This window comes from Lethenteron reissneri, chromosome 54 (assembly GCF_015708825.2).
Source record: "Lethenteron reissneri isolate LAM-NWPU_2019-01 chromosome 54, ASM1570882v1, whole genome shotgun sequence".
Classification (NCBI taxonomy): Eukaryota; Metazoa; Chordata; class Hyperoartia; order Petromyzontiformes; family Petromyzontidae; genus Lethenteron; species Lethenteron reissneri.
The window spans coordinates 10,494,469-10,513,235 of NC_083832.1; the positions used below are offsets into that span (position 1 = coordinate 10,494,469).

The following is an 18,767-nucleotide window of genomic DNA, read 5'->3' on the forward strand; positions in this document are numbered from 1 at the left end:
TCAAGCAAATTCCACCATCTGCGATGTCACTATTCATAAAGATTTATTTACGACACGACACAGTGTGCACCATCTGCGATTGGAAATGCAATCAGTGTCACCCCCCACGCCCCCCAGATAATAAAATGCCCAGCACGGGCAAGCCTTTGAAAAGGGTCGGGGATGAAACGAAATCAATGTTCATTCCCAAGTTTGCCAGTGCAGCAAATTCTAAACTTTTTAATGCATTCTGAGGACCCTTTGATGTTGCGTAACGCTTAAGTATTTTAAAAAAGAATGAGACAGATGACGTTGATTATAGCATAGATTACATTTTACAATAAAAACTCATAAAATATGTCTGGAAAATCAGTGGGCTGATGGATTTTACCAAAAATAGTGTTATTTAAATGTGGACAGACAGATTGGCGTAATGTAAAAAAAACGTGCAATGCATTTTGGATGCAAAATGTATTTTTGTGCTGAACATGGCACTATTGCTTAGACAGAGTGCTCGAGACAATAATATCTGGCAACGCAGCATTTTGTTAAACAAGCCTCACTGCTGATGAGACCCATAATAGCGAAACCCAGTCCAGTATTCTTGTTGCTTAAACAAATTCCGCGGATTACACTGGTCAACAAAAATTTTTTTTTTCTGGCATGGACTTTTGCAGCTGTTTTAGACTAATTTCAGGGTGCTGATTCAAAATCTGATCTCAGATTTGCTCTATCACATCTCTTTTTTATGCTATCGGCATACCCCATTTTCATTGATTTTACCCGAAATTAACTCTGTCACTTATGATTGCAAGTTGTTGCGAGTCAGTGACTGCTTTAGTGTTAAAATATGGTGCTGTATTTTTAGGATAGTGTGTTTATAACATCATTTTATGTAGATATCCACATTTATTGAATATTTTTCTTCTGCAGTTTTTATTGAAAATGCAATATTTGATAGACAAAACTGATGCCAGATTTGGAATCAGCACCCCAAAATTACCTTAAAACCGTTGGAATACCTTATGCCAGAAAACGTGTGTTGACCAGTGCTATTATCCTGGTAGCCCAGTTTGTTGACGGACACGTTTTTTTTTAACGCTCATGTATTTTTTAATTTTATCATTTGAGACCTGGGGATAAGCATTGCAGCTGTACACATCTGTGGCTATTTTATTTTAATGTTTACCAATGTATATACTTTTTATTAAGTGTACATTTAATTGTAATATTTTAACGGTATGTTTACTTTGTGCTCTGTGACAATGTTACTTGTGAAGGGCGCTATATTAAGTAAAGTTTGATTGACAGCATCCTCATGGTACAAATCTCTATCCAGCAGTGAATAGCGAGCGGCAGACAATGGTGCCCGCAATAAAATACATCTGACACGTTTAGGGAAATGTGTTTACAGTGTAACATGGTGCAGTATCGTGTTTATCCAGTAATGGATACAAAAAACATTGCCACCCAGAGAGTCCGGCATAATTGGCATCTGTTTTTGGTGGGCATGAATCGATTTTGTACCGAGATCTGATGGCATTGCGTTGAACTTCATCACAGTCCACTGCACAGTGTTGATAGATCTAGGCTGACTGAGAAATATGTCTTGGTCGGGTCTGATGAAAAAAGGTGGCTACCCGAGTGGATATACTATATCATCGTTATAAAATGTGAAACAAGGTCACCCAGGAGGTATATAGAACATGAGGATTTTTATAAAACATAGATATGTCTTTTTTTCTCTCTCCCTCCCAGTGCTGTGCAAAGGCACAGAGTGTAGATTGTTGTACTTTCTCGCTGAGTCAAGACAAACTGGTTTGCCATGGGGAAGTGTGACTCAAGGTGTGGCTATTGTTTTTTAAATAATTGGAACCCAGTGGGGGAAGCTAGCCAATTGACCAGGACCCATTATTAAGGGCGCTTACCCCATTAGATGGTTTAGCGTGCCTGGATAAGTGACGGCCCCGTGTGATTGGCTAATGCCTGGGCCAGGCATTATCTATAAGGTGGCAAAAACTCATTTAAATCAATCTCTGTGTGCTCGGCTAGCATGGAGTCCACTAGGGGAGAGCCAGATGATGCCACAGTAGGCAGATGCTTTGGTTATTCTGCCAGTGTGTCAAATAGTTGTAAATAGGATGTTATGGTAACGGTAGAGAGATAAAAATACTCTTTAAGGGCTCCAACTCCCAAAACTAAACCATTGTGGTTGAATGAACGAGTGAACGTTGAATGTATGTAGCACCATACGTAGCCAACCGTGGTAATCGGGGGAAGGGCAACAAACTAAACACAAAAATGCGTTTAAAATCTAGATTTAAAAATGAATAGCTCCGGTGGCTTCCTAACATTTGAAGAAAGAGCGTTCCAGACGGCCGCAGAAGTGCATCTGATAGTGCGCGATGCGGTGACCAACTTTAAACCTCTCTCCTGAGGATTGCGAACTTTCAATACGAAACTACTCCGAGAGATGTATTTTTTTCAACATGACGTCATGTACGTTCATGAGCGCACATACGCGTGCGTCCGTTATAGACTACTTAACGGTCACGCTGCCCATGACATGAAATAGGTGGTGGTTAATGGGTGAATGGGTAGTGGAGTGACCGGTTGGGTGTATCTAAAACAAGAAAAAAATTACCCAACAGGACCCACTGAGCTATACTGTATTGCTTTTTTTTTCAGAAGCAACCTGGCCACAAATAATACCTCGACGAAGTTGCTGATCATGTGAACATTTATAGCAGCCAAATACTATAAACGCATGTTTCCAAATGTGGAGGGTAAAACCGGAGGACCTGGAGGCAAATTCACGCGATTACGGAGAAAACATGCAAACTCAAAATATACAGGCATCGGGGTTTGGTGTGAACCCACGACCTCCTGCATACATCTCACCACCATGGCGCCCCAATTCTGCAATTCACCAATGCTGACAAAAGTAACCGATTTCGATTTAAAACTTTTGTGACTGCAGGGATTCATCTTCTTGGTTCTTTCGGTAAAGTCACGTAGAAAGGAAATAATAAAATAATAAAAATAAAACATAATAAAATACAATTCTCACGACGTTAAGGCCACAACGCAAGCAGCCGTCCATCAGGTGAAGAACAGGGCTGTCGGAAAGACAGCGCAAGCTTGGTGGTGTTCATTCAGACGCTGTCTTTCCGACAGCCCTGTTCTTCACCTGAGGACGGCTGCTTGCGTTGTGGCCGAAACGTCGTGAGAATTGTATTTTATTATGTTTTATTTTTTATTATTTTGTATTATTTTATTATTTCCCTTCTACGTGACTTTACCGAAAGAACCAAGAAGAAGAAAAGTAACCGAATGGCTAAATCACTCAGAAGTGAATCCCTAATACACGATTCTCTCACAAAGCGAACCCGCACGGGACAGCTGCGTGCCGAGTAGTGCGTAGGGTCCACAATGGTGTCCCACGTCCCACCGCACAGCCGCGTACGAGTGAATTCGAACCGCGTAGAGCGAATTTTGAGTGGCAAAAAGTTATCCGCATATACAGGGTGCTTCAAAAAATCTTAACACGTACATGGGACTATCGTTTTTAATGGAAAAAGAACGGATAATACGCTGTAACATGACAACAAATGTACGTTGTTAATAGCTTCAAAAAGTCAGAGTCTCCACTTGTTTGCCATCGTTGTCAACACGTGCCTGGAATCTTCTCCAGGTGGTCTCCAGAGCCCGGAGGGTCACATTTATTGCGGCAAATTCTCAGAAGTGTTAACATTGTTTTGAAGCGCCCTGTACGGCGTGTGAAACCACGCATGAAACCACGTAAACCGAACCGGAGTTTGACCTGTAGTTAGTGGCTTTCCATTAGAATAATAAGAAGAAGACCCAAATAAAGCAGTCCATTGGTGCGTCCTTGGCTCAAAAGTGGCCGAGGATCGCCGCCATCGAGGGTCGGCAACGGGTGGCGAACCGGGCTGACATGACGGCAACGGGCGGCGAACCGGGCTGACATGACGGCAACGGGCGGCGAACCGGGCTGACATGACGGTAACGGGTGGCGAACCGGGCTGACATGACGGCAACGGGCGGCGAACCGGGCTGACATGACGGCAACGGGCGGCGAACCGGGCTGACATGACGGCAACTAGCGGCGAACCGGGCTGACATGACGGCAACGGGCGGCGAACCGGGCTGACATGACGGCAACGGGCGGCGAACCGGGCTGACATGACGGCAACGGGCGGCGAACCGGGCTGACATGACGGCAACGGGCGGCGAACCGGGCTGACATGACGGCAACGGGCGGCGAACCGGGCTGACATGACGGCAACGGGCGGCGAACCGGGCTGACATGACGGCAACGGGCGGCGAACCGGGCTGACATGATGGCAACGGGCGGCGAACCGGGCTGACATGACGGCAACGGGCGGCGAACCGGGCTGACATGACGGCAACGGGCGGCGAACCGGGCTGACATGACGGCAACAGGGCGGCGAACCGGGCTGACATGACGGCAACGGGCGGCGAAACCGGGCTGACATGACGGCAACGGGTGGCGAAACCGGGCTGACATGACGGCAACGGGTGGCGAACCGGGCTGACATGACGGCAACGGGTGGCGAACCGGGCTGACATGACGGCAACGGGTGGCGAACCGGGCTGACATGACGGCAACTAGGCGGCGAACCGGGCTGACATGACGGCAACGGGCGGCGAACCGGGCTGACATGACGGCAACGGGCGGCGAACCGGGCTGACATGACGGCAACGGGCGGCGAACCGGGCTGACATGACGGCAACGGGCGGCGAACCGGGCTGACATGACGGCAACGGGCGGCGAACCGGGCTGACATGACGGCAACGGGCGGCGAACCGGGCTGACATGACGGCAACGGGCGGCGAACCGGGCTGACATGACGGCAACGGGCGGCGAACCGGGCTGACATGATGGCAACGGGCGGCGAACCGGGCTGACATGACGGCAACGGGCGACGAACCGGGCTGACATGATGGCAACGGGCGGCGAACCGGGCTGACATGACGGCAACAGGCGGCGAACCGGGCTGACATGACGGCAACGGGCGGCGAACCGGGCTGACATGACGGCAACGGGCGGCAAACCGGGCTGACATGACGGCAACGGGTGGCGAACCGGGCTGACATGACGGCAACGGGTGGCGAACCGGGCTGACATGACGGCAACGGGTGGCGAACCGGGCTGACATGACGGCAACGGGTGGCGAACCGGGCTGACATGACGGCAACGGGTGGCGAACCGGGCTGACATGACGGCAACGGGTGGCGAACCGGGCTGACATGACGGCAACGGGTGGCGAACCGGGCTGACGTGACGACAACGGGTGGCGAACCGGGCGGGCGTGACGGCAACGGGCGGCTCACCTCGGGCCGCACTGGGTCCTCGATGCCGACGACGGTGATGCAGGTGAGGTCCGTGACGATGTTGGCCTCGTCCTCCCAGTCGGGCTCGCCGGAGCTCCCCGCCGGGAAGTCGCGGTAGGCGAGGCAGATCGTGCGCAGGCCGTCGCACGCCATGGGCTCGATCACTTTGCGCACCATCTCGTCGCGGTCGCGCGGCTTGAAGGCGCGCGCCTTGCCAGACGCGTCCAGGATGTGCGAGCACCTGCGTGTGCGTGCGTGTTTGTTTTGTGTGTTGTTTGGTGCGTGTGTGTGGTTTGAGTGGAGTTTTCGACGTGGGTTGGACGTACGTGTAATGTTCACATGTACGTGCGTGAATTTTGTTGCGTGTATGTTTTACGTGTTTGTGTCATTTTTTTGTGGGTTTTGCATACGTGTAATTTTCACGTGTGTGATTTTGTGCATATATTTACGTGTGCGTGTTTGTGTGTGGTTGTGTGTGTGTTAAATTCGTGTGTGTGTAAGTTCACGTGTGTGTTGTAATTGTGTGTGCGCATTGGCATGTGTTTGTTTTGTGTAAGTTTACGCGTGTTTGCAGTGCGTTTGTGTGATTCCGTGTATTTGTGTGTGTTCATGCGTGGATTATAATTTTGCATGAGTTTTAGCGTGTGTGTGTTTTGTGTAATTACGTGTGTTTACATGAGTGTTTGCATATTTGTGTCATTTGTGTTTGGGTTTTATGTTCGTGGTGGAATACAAATTTGCTTTGAATGTGTGTGTTTTGTGTTTGCAGTTTATGTACATTTGCATATGTGCGTGCGTGTGTATAGTTTAGTTTTTGTTTGTGGCTGAATGCAAGTTGAATTGTATTTTGTGTTTGCATTGCGGTAGTTGTTTGCATGTGTTGGTGATTAAATAGTGGATGGGATTCGTGTATGTGTTAAGCAATTGAGGTGTGCACAATGAATTGCATTTTGAGTTTGTGGATAAATGTATGTTTGCAGATCATTTATATTTGATTTTTTTACGTTTGAATTGAATGCACAATTACGTTTACAAATGCGTCGATAATTGCGTTATATTTTTTTTGTTCAATTATTGTTTGGGAATTTGTGTTGGCAAGTTGTGTTTTGTGTTGTTTGTGTTGAGTTTTGTCAGGAGTGAAGAGACGCGCTTTGTGCGAGTGCGCAGAAGGGCCCAAAACATCACGTTCACCATTATAATTTGTACCAAACCCTCCACGCGCAAGACCTCGCGACGCACCAAATCGGCAGACCGGTGTCCGTTTTTCACCGCAGCCATGGTGGCTGTGCTGGCAGGGATTGGTGGATCGCACAAACCTCGTGGGTTTGGCATCGATGTCTCCATATCGTGGGTTCCCACGAGAAGGTGGTACAACAAATTGATTCCTTTCCATCCATTCCCATCCATTGTGGGATGATGTTGCCCCCTCGAATGCATGTTTTTTTTTCGGGTACTCTGGATTCCTTCCACATGTATAAACGCTAAATAATTAGCCGAAAACATATTTATATAGAGAGGACAACATATCTTGAAGGGGGGGGAGGGGGTGGAATTCGGCACCGAAAGAAGGAATGAGTAACAAGAAGAAGACAAAACTATTGATTTCCTGAATTATTGTCAAGCCACAAATACCCTCTGGAGCAGGGCTACTACAAAGCTTCCTCTCGTAGAGGTCCTTCTGCCTAATGAGGTTGTGAACATTGTTCAACTTGTCGGCGAGCTGATAGAACAACAACAAATCATGATGCTAATAATCATAGGCGGGTTAAATGCATGTAACAGTGACAATTTTATTAGTTTGCCTGTGTCGGGCGGCGGAGGCGTTCATGACGAGAAAAATAAAATTTGGTCAAAGTATTAATTTGGCACGACCCAAAAAAATATATATTGCGAACTAATACAGTTCGCTTAACGGTAGTGAAATCACCGCTGGTGACATTTGCAACTAAACGGGCCCGTGGCAATTGATGTACGAGGCCTGGGAGCAAAAAATGCCACTTTTTCGCCCGCCACTCTGAGTGGGCCCTGCCACTCCGCCCCCACCCCCAGCCCTCATCTGCTCATGACCACCAGTGCCCCGGTGGCCCGCTTCCCATACTTCTTGAGGACGATCTCCGACGCCCCCTTGGTGTAGAGGCGGAAGCTTCCGCCCGGCTCGCTGAGCACCGTGCTCATGGACTTGCGCGTCGAGTTGAAGGTGTAGACCTTGTAGAGGGACTCCTCGGGGAGCCGGTCGCGCACCGCCTGGTAGCTCCTCTTCATATCCAGCACGAGGCCCAGCAGGGAGCACTCCGTCTTGTTGCCCACTTGCTTGGGGAGGCCGCCCTCCTTGTCGGGCGGCTGCGTGGTGCCCGTCGACGAGACAGACGAATGGGGTAATTGATGAAGGAGTGTATGTGCGAGAGTTGCGGGGGTGGTGGGGAGGGGAGGGTGATAGAATGAAATGGATTGATGGCCACATGAAGTACGTATGGCATTAGACCGGCGGTAGTTTTGTCAGGCCAAAAATACCGTCAAATAGAGGGCTCTACAGTATGGCCCGCTAGCACAGACCCTTGCAACAGCAGCGGTGCCAGTAAGTAATTGCAGGGCTGCGTTTGTGCATTTGACACAGCAGTGCAGTCCATTGTCGACTGGACTGAGACGATCAATTCACTTGCAGGCAGCTGCCTGGGTTGGAACCCAAGATTTCGGTGGTGCCAGGTCTGTGATAGCTCTAAGCCACCTCATCAAACGTGATATTTTAAGGGGTTGGATATCACGAGGCGTCAGAGGAGGCCAGGAAGCTAAGACACTATGAACGGAGGTCGGCTCCAACTACAAAGAATAATATTTCTTTATGCAACGTTTGTAAAGGACGGGCCGCAATTGAATTACCAACGGACGAACAGGCGGGCAGTAATTACTTATTTTTAAAGGTCTCTGTGTTAAAAGTTAAAGAGAATACTGGCACTTTTATATTATTATTTTTTGTGACACTCTAATTAAAAATTGAAATGTATAAATCTCTCATGACATTTTTAATCTTTGTTCATTTATGAGGAAGGCACGTTTTTGCGGTGCTGGGAAATTAAACATCATGCACACTTTTCGACGGCATTTCCCAGGAGCCCTTGAGACGACAATCTTGTCTGAGAGCAGATCACCCCAAATGCTCCCAATCTCATCACACCTCAGAAGCTCAGCAAGCGTTAAGCCTGGTTTGCAGTTAGATCCATGACAACAACGGTGACCACGATGTCGCGATAAGATCCACAACAATCGTATTGTCCATAATCTCGTCGTCTATTTTGTAATAATTAAGCATGTCTGCTGGGGCGTATGCCCTGCGGTGGCTGGGTACGCCTGCAATGCAGCACTGTGGAGGAAAGGGTTGGTGGACCACACAAACATTGTGAAACTCTCCACGCCAGGAGAAGGTGGTACAGCAACTGTGGAAAAATATCCATCTGTTCCATCTGAATGGAGTAAATATGCCTCTAACCGTGAACAAACAAACCAAAAAGTAAAATCGGCTTGCCATATATTGCGGAACGAACATTGCTCAGTGACTTTATAAGATGGAAAGTGCCACAAATGCCCAGCAGTGTTTTATTTGCTGTTCATACTATCGCTACTTGGGAGAAACTAACAGTCTCCTTGAGTGCCTGTCATGTTAGCGAAATATAAATACAGTTAACGCCTCCTCCCCGTATTTGTTTCTCCACATATATATATATTTTTTTAAATGCTGTACTTTTCACACATCCCATTGGCCGCATGGCCTTCTGGAAGTACATCTCATCAACGGTGTTGGATCTATGCAAGCGCACTCCATACCGCTTTTGACAATACGTATTTTATCAGCAGAGTCCAGCTACATTGAAGCCATGCCAGTGAACTGCCTGATGTTTATAGGTGAGGAACCCTGTGTGTAAGAAATTAATCCTTGCAGTTGGGCTGGGCTCTGTACTCAAATAGCAACACTGTAAACATAACTTGATCGTTTGTGGAATAAGCTGTTGTCTTGGGTCGCTTGCCTAACAAAACACCTGCTGGTTTCTGTTTTAGGTTTGTACACGAGACAAATACAAAGTGCCCCATATTGCCTAAACATACTTTTGGGGCAAGTGCTGATAGCGAGCAGCTATGAAGGCCAGCACGGCACACAAGGGGATGCGTGACCAGCACCACGCTCGGTCCCCTTTATCTCCCCAGAGGTGATGTTTACACATCGCACGAGGTACTCATTTGAGCCCGAGTGGACCTAGGGGAGCCCCATGACCGGTTGAGATCATCGTTAGTGGTGTTGGCCCGGAGCGGGAATCGAACTCGGGTGACCCGGTTCGTGGCGCAGTGCCCTAAGCTGCTGCTCCCCACTGTGGGCTCGTACACCACTAGCGCACGCGAACACGCGCACGCATACACACGCGCACACACACACACGCGCGCACACACGCGCACAAACACAAGCACGCGCGCACACACACGCACGCGCACACACACGCACGCGGCTGCAATTACGCGGCCAATGAATAAGGTGCAAATTAACAAGTGGAAATGCTGCAATCTTTAGACGATCCATAAATCACGCGAAAAAAATGCAATCCATAACACGGTGCCAAGGAAGATAAATTGTTTTCGCCATAACGACATTTTACATTTGAATTACTCTGTCTGTTAGGCTGCATGTAGAAGTGCCTGCAAGAAGAAGGCCACCCACTATGAACGGGTGTGGATCTGCTGGCCCCCATATCCCATTCGATGGTGAAACCTCTACCGGACGCACAGACCTCGCCGCATGCGAGTCCTATGTTGAACTCCTTTTGCAACGTACGTAGCCAACCGCGCTAATTGGAGGTGCGATCCCGTAGCTTCAGCTTGGTTCGTGCTTGGATGCGCGGCTACCCAGTGCTTACCAGGCAAGTGGCTGTCGAGGGCTGTGAATGACCGCCAGATGGCAGCACACGTGCACCCCAGGAAAGCCACCGGTGTGCTGTGCTAGTGACGAATTGGCACGTTCTGTTCACGTGACAACCCTTACGAGTTGGCTGTGTCGGTTGGTGGTGGGTTTTAACGCCACAAATTTACGCGATCTAACCCAAAAAACTATATTATGGATGGTATTGGTCGCGAAAGCCTGCTACGTGTTAAACTGACAAAACAGTAAGTGGGTTTGGGCAGGACGATGGGAAATGTTCGATAGTAATAATGGGCTGCCAGCCAAGGTATGGAACGTGTTCGCGCGGACGTCCACAAGAGATGGAGCGATGGGATCAGTAGCATGTGCAGCTGCCAGATGGATTGTCGCATCGCAGGATCGTGAGTGGTTGCGGGTGCTTAGCGATGCCTTTATCCAGCAGTGGACGGGTCATGGCTGACGATGGTGATGTTCTATGTAATTGGGTCACGTGACTCCTGCATATTCAATAGCTCAGACTCAGTCCATTGAGCGGATGGAAACCACTGCTGTGGTCCAGAAATGGATTTGGCCCACGCGCTTTATTGACTGTGGATTTAATCCATCTGTGCAAGAGCTTTGAGTGTCATCATCAGCATGGCTGGCCTCTGCGTGCTCTGGTTTACTCCCACTTTCAGAGCACTCAAAGCAAGTCAATGCAGGATCCCACCAGAAATAAATAAATACAAATATTAAGACTCCGTGAGGCTTTTTTGGGAAAAAAAATATTTACGCACAGTATATGTTTATGTTTAATCTGTATATGGGGGCAGTGGTGGTCTAGTGGTCAGAATTCTCGGCTGTGAACTCGGTGACATAAGTTCGATTCCCGGTCGAGGGTACCTATCGGTGGTGAGTGATATCTGAAACTACCCCGAGTCTTCCCTTCACCAAACTCGCTCTGGCCGGGATGGTGAAGTTTGGTGTAAACAGATCCCTATAACTCACCCGGTGTGGGGAGCCCTTTATCCAGCAGAGGATCAATGTAGGGCCACGCTGTTTTATTCTTCTAATTATTATTGTCCATTACACTATAAACCCAGACAACTGGGTTAAATCCCTGGCCACAGAAAGAAAAAAATCATCGGTGGCGAAGTGGCGTCTGAAATCTCCAGTGGGCCTCCCCTACATCGACTCAGCCTTAACTTGGCACTTGGAGCAATTTTTCTTCGGCCTTTCATCTCACAGAAGAAGGGGTGGGGGTGGGTGGGGAGGGGGTGGCCCAGGACCAGCTCAGACATCGATCTCCACTGTCGTTAGCTCTGGCCAGGAATCGAACTTAGGTGGCCGGGGTTCATAGCACGGTGCGTTAACCAATGTCCCCGTTTCTCCCGTCGCCTGTACTGCATATTATTCGTAAACATGTGCATATGCGTGCGTGCGTATTTATATGCAAGCCTCAAAAGCAATTAGTGAATATTGACAAATATGGCTTCTTTAGAGCCAGAGTGACTGTTGCAAGGTCATAGGGCAACGATATTGGTGGGTTGACCTATAGGCCTTTGAGGCATAGGGCTTGTGTTTTTTTTCCTTTCGAATGATTCATGCAGGCAACCAACTTCAAAGTGTACAGCAAAGCTATTGGTACCTCAGAGCCTGGCAATTTGAAAGCGTTTTTAAATATCCGCTCGATTAACGACTCGTTTTCCATTCGGGGGTGGGGGTGTCTCTTTCCGCCCCCCCTCCATCCACTCTTTGCCCATGCACAACAGCAATGCGATACTTCTAGATTTGAAGCTTTCGTGACTGCAATGATTCATATTCTTAGGGTTTTTTTCGGTAAAGTCACGTAGGTAAAAACATTAAAAAGTAAAATAAAATAAAAATCACGACGTTTCGGAGGCAACACAAGCTTCCGTCTTCAGGTGGTACCGTCACAGCCACGACAGCTGTATCAAGTAAATGAGAGGATTGCAGGAGCTACCACTCCGTTTATATAATGGTTGGAGAAGGTGGTGGGGCAAGGGCCACATACTTTTTATTAATATGGTAAAGTGAGGCTTAAGACTAAGAATAGACTGCATAACAAAGGCTGAGCCTTTGTTATAACAAAGGCTGAGCCTTTGTTATGGAGAGGTGCGGTTTGTGACTCAACCTGTGACAGGGAGACCACCACTAGACATGGTAAAAGTCGCCCTCACCCTTACTTTTTAATGTTTTTACCTACGTGACTTTACCGAAACAACCTAAGAATAGCAATGCGATATTACCCGCCTCTAAAAATAATCGAACGCATTCTGAGCTTCACCTCGACTTTAAACGTCAATGTTTCCCAAGTGGCGACGACTCGAGCGAGTTTTCTTCGGCGTAGGAACGCAGCTCAGGAAGATCCTCAGATCGTGCCTTGCTCACCGTCACCACGGTCTCGGCTTCACACTTGGGGGGGTGAAGGCGCCTTTGCAAATTGGGGCACCTGAACTCTGGAACTCCGAGACCTTTACAAATGTTCACATCTCCACTAAGAACGTGTCTGTTGTTTAAATCGGCGTTTCTCTCTCGTTATTTTCAAACGTCTCTCTCGCTTCTACTTTACCTGCTTGTTGTTAACCATTTTCTGGCTTTCCATGCGTAGCGCCGTGAGAACGATTGTTTAAGCGCGCTATATGAATGATTATTATATTATTACTAGCTTGTTTGCCCTTTCAAAGTCGGGTGTTTATTGCAGTTAATCTGAAATATTCAATAGAAAAATTGTTCAGCTCATGATTATTAATGAGGGGGGGGGGGGGTTGCCCCATGTGGAGTGACGTCACCCGCTAATGGTTATTGGGGAGGGGTGCGGGCATGTGCAGTGACGTCATCCCCTCATGGTTATTGTGGAGGGGTGCGGCATGTGGAGTGACGTCACCCTCTCGTGATTATTAATGAGGGGAGGGGTGCGGCATGTGGAGTGCGCGACCTTCCTGTGCATTAGTGGAAATTTCCACGCGGGCATGAATATTAATGAGGGGGGGGGGGGGGGGCTTCTTTTGCAGTGACGTCACGCACGGATGTCGCACTGTGTTGCGTAGATTAATTTTTTACCGTCACTTTCTGTAAAGAAACGTCATATTTTAAGCGACTTTGCGTAATAAATTATTTAATTCAGCTCGACCTTCCTCTGCGTTAGTGTAAAAATCCACTCACTCATGAATATTAATGATGGGGGGGGGGGGAGTGGGCCTCATGTGGAGTGACGTCACGCAGGGGGGTGGGCCTCATGTGGAGTGACGTCACGCGGGGGGGGGGCACCGAGCGGGAGGGGGCACTTGGCAGAAGTTGACAGTTCGCAGCCCAGTGGCCACCCTGGTTAATATGGCGACTGGCATGAACCGCAAGTATGTGCTGTCTGCTTCACAATGTTTGAGGGTGCTCTATACATTTTAATTATTTTTAAATATCGCGTAACATTACGCAATTGACAGTGGGCCTTGTGTACCTGCATCGTGGTTTTTCTTTTTAAATAAAATTTGCCATAGTTTCTAAATGACTCGCAAATTATCTCAGCAGGGTAAAGCCAAAAGTAACATTTTCCCCCCCCACCTCCGCCCCCACCACCGTCCCCTACTGTGACTATAATCGTCTGTGACACATGGTGTGGTCCTGAGAGCGTTGTGCTATGATAGCGGGGATACCAAATACGCTCGTGATTTTATTTGGTAATTCTGCTGAACGAGACGGTCGGATTAATCCAGCACTCAACTCCCAATCGCGAGCTCCACGTTGGGCTTGACTCGTTCCTCGGTCGATGAACGAGTACCACTCTGCACGAGCGGTGAGTTCTCATCTCCAGAGCTCCCTTTCGCCGAGACCCTTAACGCAAGCGGTGACATCGGCTGGGCAATTGCAGGGCCGAACCTTTACCTTTCAACAGAATTAAGAAACCGCCGTGCAAAGGTTTTTTTTCTCTTCCCCCCCCCCCCTACTTCGGCAAAAGGCGAGAGACAATATCCGCCGGGCGCTGAACTCGTTTGCTGGACATGTGGGAAGCAAATAAAAGAGCATTAGAGTTCATCGGATTCCTGCAGTATATCGCAAATATTCCGATTCTGTTTCCGCCGGGAGGCTTTGTCGTGGTGCGTGTGTGTGTGGCAAGAGGCGCCAATCGGTGGGGGGCCGAACCGGGCAGACGAAGGGGACTCAACTAATTCACGCTGGGATGGGGGGGCGGGGGTCCGTTAGGCGAACGCAAACGGGTGGGCGGCTTGGAAAAAAGAGGGGCTTGCTACATAAATTGCGTCGGTTCGTACGCTTGTGTTTTTATTAAAAGCGCGATGGGAGTGACACGCAGAGAGAGGGCGCTTCTGCTCCCTGATTGTGTCCGAGAGCATTGACGTGACTTTAAACCGGAAAACTGGCACTCATTCGGACACGCGTGTAGGATGGACAACAACAGCGCAATGTGAAAGTCGTCTTGTTGTTTCGGGGGTTAAAAATAGAAGGAACCGGAAAGAGAGGAAGACCTAACAGAGGGTGTCGTGACGACGACGACGACGACGACGTCACAAGAGATTCGGTGCCAGAAAGATGTGGCCACGACTCGAGCGCATTGGCACAGGGCATAGGAAAAGTGGAAAGGAAATCACGAAATGTGCAGCGGACACCCACGGGGCTATCTGCCCCATGGATCGTGATGATGATGATGATGAACGTCGGCGGGATGGAACGCATTCGCTGATGTGGGCAATATCGGCCTCGGGGGTGAGGGGGGCATTAACGTTGGTGGGAGGGGGGGATGGGAAGTCAATCGGCGCAGAAAGCCAACAAACACTCGCTGGGTCCAAGCCGGAGATGCAGATTCTAAGAGAGCAATCGGCGCTTAGCCGGTCAGCTGGGCTTGGAGGGAGAGCGAGCGGTTCCCCATTGTTTTTGCGAGTTTCAAAAAAACCTGTTTGCCGGGTCGACTGGGCCCATCATCCTTCCGGGGGCCGACAAATATAGGTACCGCTTTGTGTGGGAAGTCAACAGAAGTTGTCCTAATGGAGAGAGCCGACCCGCCCCGCCGCAGGAAGGTGGACATTTCCACCACTGGTTGTGTTAAACAGGAGATGAGTGCCAATAATTGGTCATACGAGCAGGAAATCACTCTGACTTTTGAATGTGAATCGTATTACATGGAGAGGCCTCATCATGGCCTGACGACTCTTTACTATGGAGGGTTCTGTATTTAGATGATTGGACAATTAATTATTTGAGGCTTTTGTTGTTTTATAACACGTCGGAGAACACGTCAATGAAGGAGATGGAGCGATAGAATTCAGGCCATATGCAGGTGGTGGATGCATTTCTACGTCGTCGAATTATGACAGGTGGCGGCGGGGGCTCGGAGGAGACCTTCATCCATCAGTGGATTGACCATGGCTGATGATGAAAACGATGGTGGTGATGAATTATCTTTTACCTGTGTAAGATAACGACGCCCGTGAATTCAATTCCGCAGGTCTTTTAAAATGTAATCTGTTTTTTTTATGCGGCCTCTGCGTGTGAATGCGTGTAGGTGTGTGTGTGTGTGCGTGGCGCAGTGGTTAGCGCTACGCTGCGCTACCAACCCGGCGACCCGAGTTCAATTCCCGCTCATGACCACCACCATCGGTGATGGTTATCTGAACCGGTCCTGAGCACCTGGTGCGGTGAACATCGCCACTGGGGGAGACAAAGGCGGCCGGGCGTGGTACTGGCCACCTACCCCCATTCGTGCTCCATGCCGGCATTCATTGATGCTCGCTAACAGCACTTGCCCCAACAGTCTGTTAAAGGCTATATGGGTGATCTTTGTCTCCGTGTGTTTGCATCACAGCGGGTGGGGATTGCTTCAAGTCACTCAGAACGTCGATTTGCACAAATTAAGAATTTGCGTCCGAGTTGCAAATTGGGATAACCTCCGTGCCATTTCGAACACGAGCCGCGATTGGTGGGCCGATTGGGACTCCTGTCTGGGATTCAGACGTTCTTCTGACAGCGCTGCGTCGGCCGGAGGATGAATCCCAAGAGGAATGATAATTATAATAAAGACGGAATCGCTTTTCAAACCGGAAGGTGCGATTGTGCTCATCCGTGCGTGCCGCTACAAACGAGAACGAGCCGTTCATCGTTAACGAGGCCTGCGCGAATTCTCCCCAACGCCCGCGCCTCGCGGGGTTAAGCAAAAAACACTGAAAAGTCAGTCGCTGCAATTAAACTCGGCGAGGATTCGCAGCAATTATCAAGTCTTGTCAGCGGGTGAGCTGATGGGACTGAGGAGGGGAGGCAAGCAGCAATCAATAAAAGCATCGGTCGGCACTCATTGCTCGTGCCGGCGCGTAAGTTCCGGCGTGTCTGTTGGAATATTATATTTTGGAGTCATCTTATTTAAGGCTCCTTTCATCATCCAAGCGTCGCACAGAAAGCTGAACGTGAGCGGCGATTATTTACTATGACTCTTTATTTGTCATTTTACCAAGTAAGGACCACTGAACTCTATAGCTCTTTTTAAGAATCGACCTGGCCACAAATAATTGCTAAACGAAGTGTCTTATCATCACATGGACGTTTATATCAGCCAAATGCTCTAAAACGCCCGACAATTCTAAATGTGGAGAAAAACCCCGGAGGACCTGGAGAAAAATCCACGCGGCCACGGGGAGAGAGAGAGACGTGCAAACTCCAAATATAAACTTGGTGTCAGGGTCGGGATCGAACCCACGGGCTCCTGTGTCCCAGGCGAGGGAGTTAACATCTCCTAGCCACCGTGATTAGTGCTCGCGTCCAGCGAAACAACCCTGTACCTACGATGGGTGTTGTAGGTAGCAGGGTTGTGGTGTGTGGCCAAGATAATGTCCTTGCCGTGTCCTGCATGAAGCCACACTCCTCCGATTAGCACGGCTGGCTACGTATGGTGCGAAAGAAGTTTAAAATACTGTACATACATACTCGTCATTGGGATTGGCCAAATATCTCAATGCAGGAACCTGCTTTGAGATTGTTCTAAAGCAGTGGTGTTTAACCTTTACCGCAGCCTCCAATCGTTAAACACATGTATCGTGTTAAACACATGCATAGGTTTCATGAAACAAAGTTGTACTTATATGCCCTTGCTTATTTTGTGTTTTCGATTATATACCTTATAAAAAAAATCTGGCAATGTCTCGCACCCCCAGAAAGGGCATCTTGCAACCCCAGGGAGTGGCGTGCACCCCAGATGAAGAACCGCCGGCTTAGACCAAATCGGAAATAATTTGTTCGATCTCGGCCATTCTCGGACCTGGGTCCAGCTTTTTCGGGAGTTACGTGGAGGGCGCCAGAGGGCAGTGCAGCGACAGAAACAACATTCCACCTCCACGTTCCCATGGTCCCTGCCTTTGCCAACCCACATTGACCGGCGTGGTTCAAGTACGGTCATGTGACACGTGCGACCCGCACGGCATGGTTGATGGCTTCATCCAGCAGTGGATTGACAAGGGGCAGGGCTGTGCAGACCTAGAGGGTGGGTGGTGGGAGGTTTCGGGTAACACTGCCACTATTTTGTGAGTTCGTCACGGTCAGGAATTGAAAGCCTTGAATTTCAGGGTTTGCGTTCGCCGGCAACAACATAGCAACTCCCTTCAACTGACGCAGACGTATTACTGTTTTTGTGCGGCTATATATATTTATTTCTACAGAATGCTAACGACCCGTACTAAATTGGTTTTAATTAATTTGCTCCTGGTATCAGCATGGGGGGGGGGGGGGGGGGAGGAGGCATTAACCAATATGCTGATCTGTGCGCGCTGCCGATCGCTGGCGCAGCCCCAGCGGAGTTGTCTAAAAAAAGTCAATTAAGTCGAAAGAAACGCTAAACGGCACACTTCAACATCGACATCCAGCTCTCGGGAATATCATAATGAATTGTGACGACCTCACATCCTCATATGAGTAGGTGTTAGAGTTGCCACGGTAGTATCTTCCCTCCCCCCACCGCCCCGACCCGTGCCTTCCACCTCGCGCCCACATCCCAAGTTTATTTAACGTTTTGAACTTTTTACCATCAACTTTGGAACACTGGAAACGAACGCGGCAGGTAAGCCTTGTTGCTATAGTCGCAACGTACAGAGACTCCTCTACTTACGAACATTCGACTTACGAACTTTCAGAGATACGAACAAATCTGTCCGTATATCCAGTTGGCTGTTCAGAACGAGAGTCGTAAGTTCATACGGAAAACCGATATTGCAATTGCATCCTCGTACGTACAGTATGTATGCACGTATGTCATGTACGTGTATCTGTATCCTCTAGATTGGCAATTCCTTTCTTGAGAACTGCTTTTTGTGTTTAGTGTGTTGTCCTTACCCGCATTTTCAATTAGCACGATTGGCTACGTAGGGTGAAAAAGAAGTTGAACATCCTGTATTTAACCAGGACATGATATAAACCCAATGAGACGCATGAAAACCAAAAAAACGTAACCCATTTTCGCAAAAGATCCCCCCTGGGTGCAAACTTTGACATGGCGAGACTCATCGTAACTTGCTGA

General features: G+C 48.8%; 1 pseudogene; it reads right to left on the reverse strand.

The window, feature by feature from the left end:
- LOC133356417 (plasma membrane calcium-transporting ATPase 2-like) overlaps nt 1–18,767 on the reverse strand; it is a 184,615-nt pseudogene that overhangs the window by 43,811 nt on the left and 122,037 nt on the right.